Here is a 17,212-nt window from a genome sequence, read left to right as displayed (position 1 = left end):
CCATTAGAGATTTAAAAAAAATGGGATTCATATATCCAAGTGATTATTGGATATGTACCGATGGATATTTTAACAAATTGTAAGCACAACAGGTCATAAATGGAACTCTAGATTTTTTTCCCCATCCACATCTGTTTGTCCCAAACTAGCCTTCCTTTAGAGTTCCATAGCTCAGCAAGGATTACTGTCAAGTGACTATTTTCACCAGATATTTAGAAACTCTTGCCACTCAGTAACAGGTAGTCTGTGGTTATTTCTCTAAGCCTTGTTGAAATCAAACAGTGAGCTATAAACAGGACAACTGCACAATGGAGGATGGACAAGATCTATTTTTCCAGTGCTTATTAGATAATAGCTCTGGTAGAGTGTTAGGAACAAAATATCATCACACTTTGCGTAGCTAAAGAAGGGCTTAACACCGAGGGTGAAAATTGATCTCATGGCACAGATTTCTTTCGAAGTAATTCCAGATAGGCCATTGGTTTAATGGTTTTCTGTTGTGACTATTTTCCAAGTCCTGTAGGGTGTCAATAGATTTAACAATTGTCAGACACTCTCAGTGGACCCACCGTCACTGGATTAAGAACTATTAGGTAGGAAGGACTCCAATCAAATTTCCTGGAAACGTCTTCATGCTCAGACATTAAGGGGCCTTTTCTGGGAGACCAACAGAGTTTCCTTGTTTTATTGTGACTTCAAGATGCAGAAATGGGGATTCCCGTTGCACCTACATTTAACTTGCCTTTTTTGTTTTTGGTGGGGGGAGAGGGTGATGGAAGCTGGTAGAAAAGCCAGATGGATTTTCCGGAATGACTTGGATTATCACAAACTTAATCAGCAGTGATAACAATCACAGCTGTTGTACCAGCTGTGGTTTCTTCTTTGGAATAAATCAGCAATGCCTCTGGCGGTGGGTATGTATCATGCACACAGCGCGATGTGGAGTGAATACAGTCTTTGTGATACCCATCAATAACCCTATCCACGCACAGTTCACCTTCCTCCTCGCGGAAGTCGGCAGCCCTGCACTGCTTTATCACGTGGGGTAATCGGCAACCTCTTTCCTCTGATACGACACAATCTGGAGGAGACCTCGCACTAAATGTCCCTGAGAGGTTCACTGCTCTCCACTTTCAGGTGTCAGCCATGGTGGAGATTGGGAGAACTCCAATGAGTGCAGGTTGCTGGGGCATACCTTCAACAGAACACTAGCTATTTCATGCAACATGTTTCTTTTCTGTCGACATACCCCATTCAGCCAGCTTTAAGAAGAATGTACAACAAGAAAAGGCTCACCCTAGACCGAAAGACAGTGTCTTTCTACTTAGACACCATTACCTCATGCAGTCCATGGGAGTGAGGCATGGCAGAAAGGTACAGTCTGTGGAAAACTTCAGGAACAGAATTACTCTTGGTGTTAGGAGTGTTGAGAAATGCCAGCCCTGTCTTTGAAATTAGTTCTTCTCTACTCTTTTTTTTTTTTTGCATTACCTGTATTTTATGAACAAGTACTTAAAAGAATGAAAATAGAGGAGTGGAAAGAATGAGACAAAATGCTTTCATTGAATGCAGTGAGGAAGTAAATCTTTTGGAATGGCTTTTCCCAGTGAACAACCTTGCAAAAGCCAGACCCTTTCACCAGGCAGTGATAAAAATAAAAATACCCTATTGACTACAATATCTTCCTAGATATTGTGATTAGCATCTAGCCACGTCAGTAATCAGGCATCAGTAACTCATGTTCTGCAAGAATTAGCATGTTCTTGTAGGAAGAGCTAGGGCAGATCCAGCTGTAAGTTTAGAAGCTGGCATAATGGTGGGGGCATCATCAACACTTTGATGTAGTTCACGTGTCTAAAGAAACTTCGAAGAAGGCAGGTAAGTCTTTTCCATATGCACACTTGTGAAAATGATGTCAAGAAGAGAAAAATGAGTAAATTAAGGATGACTTATGTCTATCTATCATCCTAGAAGATGGAGCTGGACTGGGCCATTTTTCCTGGAAGCTGGCTCTTGTTTGTTTATCTTTTCAATTTATTTTTTTTTAATTTTCTGTACTCTTCATTTAGACTGAAAAAAAGACATCATGGCAGTAAGAAATGTATCAGGCTGATGATGGAGTTTTCTGATGCAGAAAGCTTCAGTGGCCAGTGGGCTAACGATGAAATAAATTCTGGACAAAGGTAATCTGACCCACAGCAAGGTTATCCACAGCAGCCATCAATCTGCCAACTATCACTGTGTATCTGACTAGGTGGTGCTGATTTCGTACCCCACAAACGTTTGTAGTGATTGGGAAACAGAACCAGAGGCCAGGCCACTTCTTGCTTTTCCTGTGAGGTACCCCATTTGTCAGGCAGGATGGATGAAGGAGGTAGGACAGCACAAAGCCTGTAGACAAGGACAGATGTGCCAGTGTGCAACACTAAATACAGATCAGGTACCACCATTGATGGTAGAGTAAGAAAATGTGAATGACCCCTACAGTAACAAGATAAATACTCCAGTGAGCCATAGATAAACACTATGAGCAAGAGCTACTTGGAATCTTAGCTCCGTTGCTGTTGTTGTTGGGTCCATTGACAGGTTGGAACTCAGGGCCTAGGCTCTGTACCTTTTGCTCAAGGCTACTGCTCTACCACTTTGAGTCTCAGCTCCACTTCTGGTTTTCAAGTGAATAATTGGAGATAAGAGTTTCTTGGGGATTTTTCTGTCTGGACTGATCTTCAGTTCTCAGCCTCTTAAGTAGGCTAGGATTATAGGTGTGAGCCACCAGTGCCTGGCAAATCTTAGCTCTTTTAATTGGTTTAGCTCCTCTCATTCCTGTCTATTGAAAGTTGTTGCCACTCGTACAATGTTATATGTGATTAAATGAGAGACTATTTGTGCACTCTAGTTTTTTGTATTTAACAGGCTTTCAACAATTCTGCTATATTATAAATATGATTGAAGATTTCACTTCAAATCTATCCAAAAAATACTATGACTACAATAATAACACAAGTACCCGAAAATGTAATCAGAGCTCCTTAAACATATCTGCCATGTCATACACTTGTACAGAGTCCTAGTAACTCAAATTTGCCACTGAAATGGGCACACAGCTTTTCCTTGATTACTTTAAGAAGGAAAAAAAACAAATCACAGAAATTTATTCAGTGGTTCGAGATAGTAATGGCCCCCAGGCGTCTATTTATTTGTGTAAACCCTTCTTACTTTCTGTGGGTTCCATCTCTAGTTGGTGATCTCAATGCTTCCTCATCCATCAGAGCCTCCTTGAAGCTAAAACTCTTGTTATTCAGGAAGATGCCTTTTAAATGAGACATAAAACCTTTTTTTTCATCATTGAGGAGAATTATGGTCTCCCTGTCTAGTTCTGCGACTCCCTCCGAGAGAAAGGTTGCGGCGACATTTCTTATCACCTTTGCCTCTTGTGAATATTTATCTTCAGTATTAAGAAAACAGTGAAACCTCCCTACAGAATTTTCTGACCTCGCAAAGCCCTCCACAGCAGACTTTTAATTTTCCTTCAGCCAGGCAGACTGAATGACTAAGAGTTGGCCCCATTTTATGTTCTGGCCCTTCATCTATTTGCTGTCTCCTCTGCTGAAAATAAGTATTATTAATTATGTAAAACATTACCCCCAGACATAAATACACAGGCTGTTTGAATCAAATCTCTGACTTTGAGTGGCCAGAGCTGAAGAACCTGCCTGGAGCCGCCATTAGGCTGGGTCCGCGGAGGGCCGGGACACATCAAAGCATGTATTAAAATGATTTAAGATTGAGGAATGAGAAAAATGTGGGACTGCTATTTTGATTGTCTTGACAACTACTCTCAAAAATCACCTAACTCCTTAATTGTAGATAAAATACTGGAGTTCATAGGAAAAGGAATGCATCAGTGATAAATGCTGAAAGTTTTGTGATTTTCTGTTTGGGGTAAAATAGTGAACACCAAGTTGATATCTATATTTTACCACCATTTCTCTCTCTCTCTCTCTCTCTCTCTCTCTCTCTCTCTCTCTCTCTCTCTCTCTCTCTCTCTCTCTCTCTCTCTCTCTCTCTCTCTCTCTCTCTCTCTGTCTGTCTCTGTCTCTCTCTGTCTCTCTCTCTGTCTCTCTCTCTGTCTCTCTGTCTCTCTCTCTGTCTCTCTCTCTCTGTCTCTCTGTCTCTCTCTCTCTCTGTCTCTCTCTCTCTGTCTCTGTCTCTGTCTCTCTCTCTCTCTCTCTCTCTCTCTCTCTCTCTCTCTCTCTCTCTCTCTCTCTCTCTCTCTCTCTCTCTCTCTCTCTCTCTCTCTCTCTGTGCTGATACTTGGACTTGAACTTAGGGGTGTCAGGGCTTTATGCTTTCCCTTGGCCTTTTCCACTCAAGGCTGACACTCTGCATCTTGAGTCATACCTCCAATTCCAACTATTTGCTGGTTATTTGAAGATAAGAGCTCATGGGATTTTCTACTTAGGGTGGCTTTGAAGAAGACAGAAGATCTTGAGTAGCTAGGATTACAAGCATGAGCCACTGGTACCCAATTCTTTTTACTATTGACAGACACCAATAGCCTGGGAAATCCAGGTTAGTGTAATCATCATCTTAAAAAGGCAATCAGAGTCTTCGTGCTTGCAGTACAAATATTCAAGTGGAAAGTTGTGTATCTACAAAGGAAGCTACTTAAAAACCAGAGGTAAGAGTTTTGTGTATGGAGTATGCCATGGCTAACCGATGTGTGGCTCTGAGCAGGTCATCTTTAGACTTCTCATCATTGTTTTCTTCTTGGTAGATTAAAAAAAAGCATTCACATCCTCCTTTGTTGTTCACACTATTTTCACAAAGCTGTTTCCAAAATACCTGGAGAATGACACACAAGGAACGTATAGTAGTTAGAAATTAACAAGGAACTTATAGTAGTTAGAAATTAACAGTCTGGAGACATGCATGCATTGTGGATTTCCAGGAAAATAGTCATTTTAATCTTAAGGGAAGTGATTTAGCTAACAATCATTTATTCAGGACGCATCTATGTGCCATTGTAAGATGTTGGAGCCACTATATTCGCTATGTTCGGGCAGTTCATGTCCTCATAGGAGGAGACATAGTTAGGCAAAAGATGATGCAAATAGACGAGGAAGTTGTAGATGTCACATATTTTATTGCATGATATAGTCTTCTTTATCCTCTGCCGATGAGGCATTTTTCTTGGAATTCATTTGCATCAAACACACAAGTCAAGGCAAATTATAAGCATTGGTCCTCTTACTTTGCCTCCTAAGATAGGAATACCATACTTTGGTTGCAGTTTGGGGTCTAAGTAGATATGGAAACAGGAACATATCCCTCTGAAAGGCCACTGCACACCAGTGCTGGGTGAGTTCATAAATAAAGATATGATGGACCAATATGTTAGTTCTTTGAATGATGGCAAGATAAAATATAAAATTCTTATTTCTAATTTTAAGATCATTAAAGTATTTTTCCTATCAATTGTTACTTTGTTTTGCATCTTTAGCGATGCAGACATTTATTTGTTTTGATCATTCTAAAATCAAGCACTTTTCTGTATAAGAATTTAACCTTTATGTCTGTGCCATATTTCTAAAATGAAGGGCAATTTTCTGATTGGCTTTGTAAATCTTGTATATAATTGAGGGCAGTATTTTGTAGAAGAAAGGAAAGTGTAGTGGGGCTTAAAAATCGGACTCTGTCCTTAATTTTATTGTGTGTAAGCCTCTAAACACTAACTTCTTCATTGCATGGATGGAAGATTCTACTCTCTACTGAAACAATTCCTTCACAAAAGTTCTATGAGAATCAAATAAAAAAACAGGTGAGAATTCCTCACAGAATACAACAGTCCATTGAGGTCTAAATAAGTATCATTTGTAAGTGACTCATAGAAGAGAAATTCACCCATTGCATATTCCAGAGATATAAATTTCAGTTTTCTATGCAAACATGTAACCTATAATTACACACTATTATTTCTGAACAAAAAGAACTGTGTTTTATACCTGTGGCATATACATTCTGTAAATTGGATTAAATAATAAGGTAATTAGCAGAATAAGTACATTCCAATGGCAATATTAATATGAGCAATATTTTTAGAAAAAAAACTAGGCATCTCTTCTCGCTTTTAAAAATGTATTTGTTCTTTTCTACAGTCCTAGTTATCCAGTGTTATCCTAACTACATGACAAAACACAATGATGTACATTCCTCTCGGGGACCTCAAAATAAATGACATCTATTCCCACGTACAGCTAAGAGGAAGATGCCAACAAAATTGAATTCCAATTGGTTTTCCACAGGTTGGGTACAGACTACGATACTTGAACAGCTATTCACTCAACAAATACTAAGCACTCAAATATCACACACACACACACACACACACACACACACACACACACACACACACGAGTCTTTGCCCTTCAGGAAAGCTCTGTGTACTGGGCAGAAGATGACGAATACTATGTAAATAAATCACAGGGATCCAGTGCGGCAGACATCATGCTTCCAGTATGGAAAGATGGATTCAGGGTGGAAGGGTGAGGGTAGGACCCTAAAGCTTTCTGAGCCTGCATGAAGTTTATCCAGGTGGATGTGACACTTTACCTCAAAAGGAAACAAGAACAGCTCTGTGACTGACACAATTTTTAGAATGTATGGAGTGGTGAGACTCTTGCAGGGCTGGCCGTGGATCATAAGCAAAACTTTGCATAGAACATAAAGGGAAGGGAGCTCTGAGCACTAGAATCAGAGAAATTGAGCATCTGATGGATAGGCATTAAGACATTGTCTTTTAGGAAAATAACTTGCATTAGAGCCAGAAGAATAGACCAAAGTCATAAAGGAGGAACAGCAGAATCTGTTACCTTAGCCAATATTACAGAAGAGTGATAAAAGGCAGTTGGGGGCCAGGAGTTTAGCCTAGTGGTAGAGTGTTTGCCTAGCATGCACGAAGACCCAAGTTCAATTCCTCAGTACCACATACGTAGAAAAAAAAGCAGGAAATGATGCTTAGGCTCAAGTGGTAGAGCTCTAGTCTTGAGAAAGTCCAAGGATAAGGCTCAGGCCCTGACTGCAAGCCCAGGACTGGCAAAAGAAAAAAGGCAGTTGGATGGTTAGGACTATATAGGTATGTTATCCTAGAACTAGGTGTCCTGGCTTCATACTCCACAATACCATAAACAGATGATCAAAATACTGTGTTCCAGTATGCACATCTGTACAGTAGAGATAACAGTAGACAAATAATAATTAATGATTCACTAAATAACTGATAATTTAGTTATTTACTAAGTAGTAAGTAGGTCAATAAATAAAAAATACTAAAAGCAACGCACATACAAAGGGTTACTAAGAACACATTTGTACATCTGGAATGCATAGGTATTAGAAACAGAATGGCTTCCTTGTAATGTTGAAATCCTAATTGTCAACGTGACTTTCCAGAGCTACATTATTTAAGGGTAATCAAGGACAGTTAAGTTTTAAAGATGGTACACTGATTGGATAGATCAGATGGTCTTATAACAAAAGGAAACGTACAAAGGTAATATCCAAGAGAAGGAAGAGACACTAGAAATCTCTCTGTGTGCATACAGAAAGAAGGCTTGGAGAGGGCTAATGAGAAGTTGGATGTCTGCAACTCAACCACAGAGGCCTCACCAGAAACCTGTCTGACAGTATCTCCATACTGTGTTTCTAGATTCCAGACTGTGAGACAATAAAGATCTGCTTTCTTTTTTTTTTTTTTTTTTGCCAGTCCTGGGCTTGAGCTCAGGATCTGAGCACTGTCCTTGGACTTTCTCAAGGCTATAACTCTACCACTTGAGCCTCAGCACCACTTCTGGCTTTTTTCTATGTATGTAGTACCAAGGAATTGAACCCAGGGCTTCATGCATGCTAGGCAAGCACTCTACCACTAGGCCAAACTCTGGACCCAAGATCTGCTTTTTAAACCAACCAGACTGTGGTGTTTTTTGTTGGCTGCTTCCACAGACTAAGCCCACCTCATAGAAATCGTCTGTATGATGAACAAAATCACAAAGAAAAAAGACAAGTGGGCTTTGAAAGCAAAGCCAGAATCTCATATACTTTAATGCTAATCGTATGGATTTCCTAAAAGAAGGTTAATATGGTTGGGGATTTTAGTTGTAAGTAAGTCTTCAGATTGTATTTTTTTTTTTGCCAGTCCTGGGGCTGGAACTCAGGGCCTGGGCTCAGTCCTTAGATACCTTTTTGCTCAAGGCTAGTGCTCTACACCTTGAGCCACAGCACCACTTTTCTGTGTATGTGGTACTGAGGAATCAAACCCAGGGCCTCATGTATGCTAGCTGAGCATTCTACCACTAGGCTACAATCCCAGCCCCTTTAGATTCCTTTTAGTATTAGATTGTACAATATCCATAATTAGTCAATTCTGTTGAAAACACTAATCTACTCAATATTTTGATTTTGGAAAGTATTTGGTATTTGTGTGTGTTAAAGATCATAGCCACTAGCCAATTAAGTAGCAAACACCAGAAGCTGAAACAATTTAAATGAATTTTTCACTGTCATAGTTGCTTACTTTTTATGGAAATAATTCCAGATGTCTAACCACCCACTTAATAATAAATCTATCATATTTTCATAACTAAAATATTTTGATATTATTCCAGACACAGCTGGTCAATTTTTTTTGCACCCATTGTAAGCCAATAAGTCAATAATGGAATTCTATTGGGAAGAACTTTTGAATCTAAAAAAGTTTAAATTTTGTAAAATTAAAAACATTTTTAAAAGACTTTTTGAATTTAAAATATTCCCTAAAAGCTCATGTATTGAGTCCCTGTCTCCAGTGAAGTAAGGTTTTGGAAAGTGACTAGTTTTTGAGAAGTAGTCTCAAAATCTACCAGTGGATTAATCCATTAATGGATCTGGTTTAATGGCATTGTTCAGAAGTGGTTGGAACTGTAGAAGATGGGTGATATTTGGAAGAAGCAGAATATTGGGGTCATACGCTGGATGGGTTTATATCTTTTCCTGATCTTCTCACTCTCCTGCCTTCTCTCCATCATGAGGGGAGCCAATTTGCTTTACCCAGTGCCCCCTGTCTGGAAATTATACCTCATCATGGTCAGAAGCAAAACAGCCAGAATGCTGTTGAATAGATTGAAACCCCTGGAACCATGAGCCCAAAGAAATACTTGTTTCTTTAAAAAAAAATTAGCCATTTTCTCATATGCATGTAAAATTGACAAACACCAAGTCTATTTGTCTAAAATATTATCTTCTGAAAAAGTAGATTTTCCTGTAAGTATTGACAACAATTTCACCATGTTTCAAGTGGATACATTTTTATAGCAATCTCAACAAGCATGGGCTATGACTTTGGCATAAGACAGCCTGAATAATAGATATGTAAATCTGCCTGAATTATTTTAAGTCAAGGAGAAATTAAATTCAGTTATAAATGTCTGCTAGTATCTTTTAGATCAATGAAAGCAGTTCAGAGAATGATTTAAAATTTTGTCTGCAACACGCTCCCTTCTCCTTTCTTCCTCACTGTTAACTCTGGGAATTTTTTTCTTGGCATGCCATTCTGATTGATTATAGGGTAAATGGAGCTATATACATGAAAGATTACAAACAAATTCCAGGCTCGAATTACTGGGTTGGATTCTTTGAGTTCAAAATACCTAGAGCTCTCTAAATGTTCCTGCTGATCTGAGAAGTAGCCTTGTATCCCTAGCCCTTTCTGAATAACTCTGGTGAGCTCATTACATGCCTCAGCATCTCCCTTAATAATGTCTACCCTCTCATCTAAATAATATCCCTGAAACTATTTGGGTACAATATGTCTACTTTGTTCTTTTCTGATGACTCTAATATGTCCTTTTAAAACTATTAATATGTCTTCTAAACTGCACTCTGAATTAATGATATCAAACACAAGTGATGAAAATTCACTTCCAATTTTTAAAAGTATGGGGAAAAGAAACATAAGAAGATCTTGGAAAACAGTAATTCCGAATATCCAGAAGGAGAATCTTCCAATTGTGAGTGGATGTGCAGACTCAAATGATGCCATGAGTTACTGGCTAACCTTTCGACCACTCTCTCTACATGGTTGGATATCCACAAACAGTGAAATGAGAGCTGCTGAGAGGTTGAGTTTGGTATGTGGCAGGTCCACAAAATACCAGTCTCATAATAATTCCAGCAAAAAACCTCCTGGGATTTTGTCATGTTGTTTCAGACTGTGCCATTCTTTCAAGAAAATGAGATCTAGGTTCCTGCCAACTCATAGAAAGGAGTTGGAATCCATTCTATCCAATGGGAATACAAGAAAAGTTAGCACAGAGCCGTTCTTATTATTAGGAGAAAGGGAATGAAGACTAGAAGAGCAGCAACAAATATGTACCAAAGATAGCACTGAGACAGTAATACTTGAAGACATAAATGACACTTGAGGTAGGGAAAGCTTCTTTGAAGTGTGACTTTCCCCAATCCAAATTACTTCGTAGCCATCGAAACCACTGATTCGCCATATGACTAATCCTTCGCATCTTTATCTGAAAAGAAGTCTACACAATTAGTGAATTAACACAGAAGGGTCATCAAGAATTTGCTGTCATTGAACTTTATGGTTTTTTTAAGTACCAAGTTAAAGGCTTCACAATGTTGAGTTTTACAAGTTAGTCTCCTTGTCCTAGGGTTCCAGATTCTCTTCTTGCTATAGTTCAAGAAGGACATTTGGTCTTTTGAGTGTTATAATAGTTCTTTACTTCTGAAAGGTTTTATGCAGTTGACATCACAGCCCAAACTGGACCTTCTAGCTTGAACTCAAATCAGCAGCATTCCTAATAATACTTGTCTGGTTCTTAAGATTTTAATGGTTTCTACTCTTCTGAGTCCTGTCAGAGTTTTCCAAACTTTTTGTTTTCTCATTCAGATTAGAACACAGTTGTCTTCACCATGCAAATTATTATGGAAAACTCTGTTTGCTAGACTATGTGTTTTGTTCCTGATATTTTTAACCTAGAGGGCCATGAAGACACAGAGAAAATGAAAGGTATCTAAATATCAACCTCTAATCAGTAAGAAAAGAAGACCAAGAGAAAACAATGTGTTGCAAACATAAAATAATTGTAGGCAACCACACATTGTGTGCAACACCAGGTCATCTGTCATATTTTAGAAGATGAACAATGCTTTGTACATTCATTCAAAATTCTCTGCAAGAGTTAGTGATAGCTACATACAAACTTATAAATCAGTAAAACAAACAGTAAAATATTTAAACTTGTATAGACAGAATAATCCATTTACAATAAATCCAGTCTAGATAGCTCACAAACTATTGGAAATCTATGTAGAAATAGGCTATGTCTTACAGTATCAGCCCTTCTTTTCTCAGGTATCGGAATCCATCCCGGACCCTGTGTTCCCTAGGACATGTCATTCCGAGTTCATCTAAGTAGTTTTGAGAATGTACTTTTTCCACTGATGAGGCAGTTCCAGGCACACCATTCAGGACAGAACCTCTCAGAACTTAGAAGAAAAGGGTGGAGGCATCTTGTTAGATGGTGATGAATGAACCTGTCAAAGTTCCTTGATAATAGATGATGCCTTGCTCGGATGCCAATGCTCAAGTGAACAGAGGGATATTGAAAGTAACATTCATCTCTGAGTCTCCAACCTTTATTTTCTTTCCTTTTATTATTTTTTTAAAGAAAACCTCATCTTTCCTTCTTTACCCTTTGTTTTCTGGTTTTATTTCCTCGGATTCTTCTGCTTAAATGGATTTTAAATATGGTAGAATGGAGAAAAGACACATATTGAATTGCATCTTCATAGCATATGCAATCGTTAATTAATTTAGTGTGTGAGTACTGGTTCTTGAACCCAGGGCCTGGATGCTATCCCTTAGCCTTTTCACTCACTACTGGAGCTCTACCACTTGAACCACAGCTCATCTTGTAAATTGCTTTACTTGTCAATTGCATATAAGAATGTCATATACTTTTCCACCCAGGCTGTCTTTGGACCGCCATCCTCACGTCTCAGCCTCCTGAGTAGCTAGGAATACAAGCCTAGGAGACCAGTGCAATCTTTCTCTGAAATAGCCACATCACAGGAAAGGAGTCACACTGAAGAAGGCTGGAGGTCTAGAGTGAACCTGGACATTTGTGTCTCCCTGCCTGCCCCTCACCCTACAGGTAGATCCCCGGGTGATGCTTAGGACACCATCTTGACGTCCCTGAGAGCCCTAGAATCGTTTGTCTGATCTGGGTGATGGAGGTAAGGATGGTAAGAGCATTCCTGTCTTCAGCTTGAGCTCCCCATAATTCAAGACAAGACCAATGCACATGTATGTACACCTATGCCTCTATGGGTGGTACTGGAGCTTGAACTCAGAGCCTTCTGCTGGGTAGTCAAGCAATCTTACCTCTTGAGCCACACCTCAGCTCATTTTACTTAAATAATTTTAAAGATAGAATCTCACTTTTTTTTTCTGAGAGTCTGCCTTGCACCTCAATCTTCTTCCTGTGCCTTCCATATAGTAAGCATGTCAAGTTTACACCAGGATGGCCTGTTTATTTGTTGAGATGGGAATAACACTAACTTTTACCTGGCCTAGCCTTAAATTGTCATCTGCCTACTTTCTACTTTCTAAGTAGCTGGGATTATAGGGGTGAAATGTCATGCCTGGTCCCAACATAGAGAGATTTAAAAAAAAAGACTAGACCATGTATGCAAAGGTGACTATGGAACCAGCAGTTAGCAGCCCTAGGACCCAATAAATGTGGTGTGCTACACTTTAGCTACAACAACTGCACTATAATAAACACTTGAAATGGTGATAGGCAGGTATTATCTATATACTGCAGATTAAGAGAAGCATTGATTTAAAGTTGATTTTTAAAGGATCATTCTGAATGACATCTTCATTCATGATGACATATCTAACTCCTATTGGTTTAACTTTCAGACTTTCAAGATATTATTTGTCCTTGATTTTTATCCTCAGTCTAATACACAGTCATACATAGAGACGCAAACATACACACCCAGTAATATGCAAGGATCTGTAATTTCAGTTTCCAATTATATTCTATTAAAGGTATAAAAGTTAAAAATCTAATAAGCCAGGTTGCTGCATGTCACTGATGACACTGTTAGTTTTTGTTCTTCAGCATTCTGGGACTTGTACTGCCTAACCAAGCTTTGAACTCATGATTCTCTTGCATTAGCTTCTGGTGTGTTGAGATCATGTGTGACCACTTCAGCACCTGGCAACAGGGTTTCTTAAGATGGTCACAGGTTTGTTCCAGGAGTACCCATTATCATTTTCCCTCCTTCCCATCAGCCTCTGTCCTTGGTCCTGACATTCCCAGCTGTGGCCCTGTTAGAATTTACTCACTCAGGGTCTACCTGGCTGTCAAGTGACTGTCTTTGATATATAGGAATTATGGCATCACTCTGCTTTTTGTGGCTCTCTCTCTGAAGCATTTTGCAAGGCCTTGTATCTCTGGCTTCCATTTGTCCTTCCTCCCTTCTTCTCAAGTGCTCTGTTTTCTGCCTACTCAGTTCACCTCTGCCACTCTAAATGTTCTCGTCATCCTGCTTTTAACCTTTAATCTTTAGCATTTTCTCTTGATTGAATCTAGAAACATTGGCGACCTCAGATCCAAAACTCTGCTTTGATATTAGCCCTAATTAGCAATTACTAAAAGGAATGGAATGGCATCAGTTAATAGATCTGGTTGAATTTACATGAGCTCACCTCAGGGATGTGCATTATTTTCAGTGTCAAACAGGAAATGCCAAACCTATAGTTATCAAAAGAAAAACTGATTAAAAGCATTCCCCTTGGAGTTGTCAGGTCATCTCTCACTAAGCATATTCGAGTTTCTTCAAAGAAAATCATTGCTCCAAATGTGTATTTAGCTGCTCAGTCCAGACTGTAGAAACACCAATTCATGTTCATGGGAGAATATTCAGACCCATAGCCAGTAAACACTAAGTACATGAATTAGGAAATTATTTTAAATTTTTCAAGATCTATTGAACCATGTAATCATCCTTCCAGCCACAGTCAATTATATCAATAGCCAGAGATGACTGAACACAAATCTCATTTTTCAGGAAGACATAAAATACAAACTACAAGTGAAAAACCTCTACAAATTAAAGAAATCCACTTATTACTTCCCATCTGACTCTTTGGCATTTCAACCTATGTTAAGATGCAATCAAGACCTGTCTATTTATTCTAACCATTCATTTTTCTAAAAAGAAAATGTGATAAAAAAAAGAAATCAGGCCAATATATTGACACATGTATTTTAAGCAGTGGAAACCAGTGTAGAGATTTTGGGTTTAATTGCAATGTATTTCAGTCTGGTTGGAATGAGGGAGATAGTGATCCATACTAGCCACCTGTCCAATTCTTGCTCTATAAGATGAGGTCTGCTTTAATTTTCTTCATGGCAACCAGACACTGGTGCTTGTTCACAGATATCTGGGACCAGAGTGCTGCTATCCATTCCATCGGCCGCAGTCTCAGGCCTCGTGTTAATATGCAGACCATTCCCACTTGTGGGTGAGTCAGACCACAGAGGATCAATATGTCTCGGCCGAGTCACAGGAAGCCTGCAGCCCCCACCCGCCCGCTGTGCAACCCTGCAGTCTTCTTGATTTCCTATTCCACTTGTCAGTGCCTCATGCTCTAAGGCAAGCTCTTCATTCTGCTGTTTCCCCAGTCCCCTTTTGCAAATGAAAGAACCAGTGCAAAAAATCAAGTGCTTCGTTGCTGAATCTCCACTAGTTCATGGCTGGCTGGGCAGACACCTGTTCGGGGTCTCTGCTGCGTCACCAGTGGCTGAGGCCCTGAGATGCCAGTACCAGGCCTGACTTATTTATTACTCAGAGTCTAAGGAGAGGAAAAAAAAAACAATAGAATACTGAGAGGGGGAGAAAGCACTGCTCATGCTCTGTTTCTTTGTAGCTGTCTTCTCTGAACCTTATTACTGTTATTACTCTTAATAAAATTAGCTTCTTCGTACTTTGTTTAGACACTGAAGCTGAGATGTAATGGGTAAAACCAGTGGAAAGCCCTGCTGTTGAAACACGGTGGCTTTGTCTGACACCCCCAGTCTCCTAATTACATACCTCAACTTGAAGACACAAAAGCTAGTTTTACTGGAGAGCCAACCTGCTTGACATTTTACCACTGACGGATCTCTCTTTGTTTCTCCCCGTTTCTCTGAGGCCATGCCTCCTTAATTACAGTTTTTTCTGCAACTTTTCACACATAAAGATTCCTCTTATAGAAAGGTTCTAAATGGAAAGCTACCTTTTAAGTTTTTTGTTTTTAATTTCCCCTTCTGAGTTGTCACCTTGATTTAAAGTTTAGAAAAAAAGAAAATGGAATGAAGAGGACAGCAATTAGCAGAGGCCTGTGGCTCTTGGTCACTCCCTCTCCTCTTCTTAATGGCAGTTCCATACGAGTGTCTCCTGGGCTCATCACGAGTCCAGGAAATGGCATCAAGGCTCTTAACACGCAAATGTGAAAACCTGCTTTGAATCTCTTGTGCTTGTTGGGGAAATCTTTAGTGGTGTTTTATTTTTAAAGAGGAGATTGAAAATATAAAAATAGTTGACAAACAAAACAGAGACATTCCTTTACTGCCTGTCATAGGGTTCACTGGTGTAGAAAGGGAACCCTCAGAGCAAGAGTCTATCACTGGTAGAAAAGTATACTCAGACTAAAATTCCAGTTGAGAATGCTGTATTCAAAGACAGATGTTAAAATGTGAATCTGGGCTGGATCACACCACGGTAAAGTCGTATTAACAGTGACAGCGGAATGGACTTCCGAACCAACGAGAATACTTGGCAAACAAATTGAAAGCTCTTTTAATCAGCTGGAAGCATAGATGGAGGTTTGTTTATAGAAGTCATTAAATGGCATCTACCTTGTGCCCCTTTGTAAGTTACCAGTGGCTTTCGGAACCGAAGCCAGACTGTACCAACATTTCTACTCATGAGGAGCATGGATGGGGCATGGCATTTAATCACACATACTGATGATCCACTGAGTATGAAAGACAGAGCATTCCTTATTTCTTTAACTTTTTCCTTAACTGTCAATACACAGTTGATCCTTATATGGGGACTTTTATATTCGTCCCTAATAAGACTGAATCCATAAACTTGGTGGTCGAATGGCTCATTATAGACTATTACCTCAATGTATTTGGAAGGAAGGAAGGAAGGAATGAAGGAAGGAAGGTAGAAAAGAAGGAAGGAAGGAAGGAAGGAAGGAAGGAAGGAAGGAAGGAAGGAAGGAAGGCAGGCAGGCAGGCAGGCAGGCTGAGTGCTGGTGGCTCACACCTGTAATTAGAAACCAGCCCAGCCACAAAAGTCTGTGAGGTTCTTATCTCCAACTAACTACTCAGAAAATGCTGGAAATGGTGCTGTGGCTCAAGTGCTAGCTTTAAAAACTCAGAAGATCAGAGACAGAAGCCAGGCTCTGTGTTCAAGCCCCAGAATGGGCAAAAAAGAAAAAGAAAAACAATTTCATTAGTCAAATATTAAAATTCTATTTTAAAGTCTACCTTGCATCTCATTTGACAACTGTCATTAAAATTTGGGGTTCATCTGAAATTCATTGTCTTCAAGTAAATGTTGTTAAAGAGCCTCACCAAGATTATAGGTATTCACGCTACTTAACATGAGCAACTATCCTGTGTGAAACTGAAAAATCATGCACAAATTCAGCTTGACATGACCACAGCCACTGTGAGTTACAGCTGCCATGATCAACATGAGTGCCTGGAATGGTTTCCCTACATAGTTCTCCCAACTATGAGAAATAAACAAAGCAATCCAAGTAGCGTGTGGAACTTTCTAACTGGATTCTGGTACAAATTCTACAGATCTGCCAATCTTGCTGCCGCTTGGAGTGCAAATAAATTGATATTAGAGAACAAACATTACTAGTTGAAGGGTTTTCACAGATACTCTTCATCCTATTGAGGAAGTCTCATCGCATTCCTTGTTAGCTGTATGTATTTTTCATAAATGGGTGCTAAATGTCCAATGTTTTTCTGCATTGACTAAGTGGATGTGATGTTTATTTGTCATTCTATCAGGATGGTGAATTACATTGAGTTGTTGATAAGAGAAATAACTGTGCACAGTCAATATTAAGACCTTT

This window comes from Megascapheus bottae, chromosome 26 (assembly GCF_031878675.1).
Source record: "Megascapheus bottae isolate mThoBot1 chromosome 26, mThoBot2.hap1, whole genome shotgun sequence".
NCBI lineage: Eukaryota > Metazoa > Chordata > Mammalia > Rodentia > Geomyidae > Megascapheus > Megascapheus bottae.
This window is presented reverse-complemented; position numbering follows the sequence as displayed.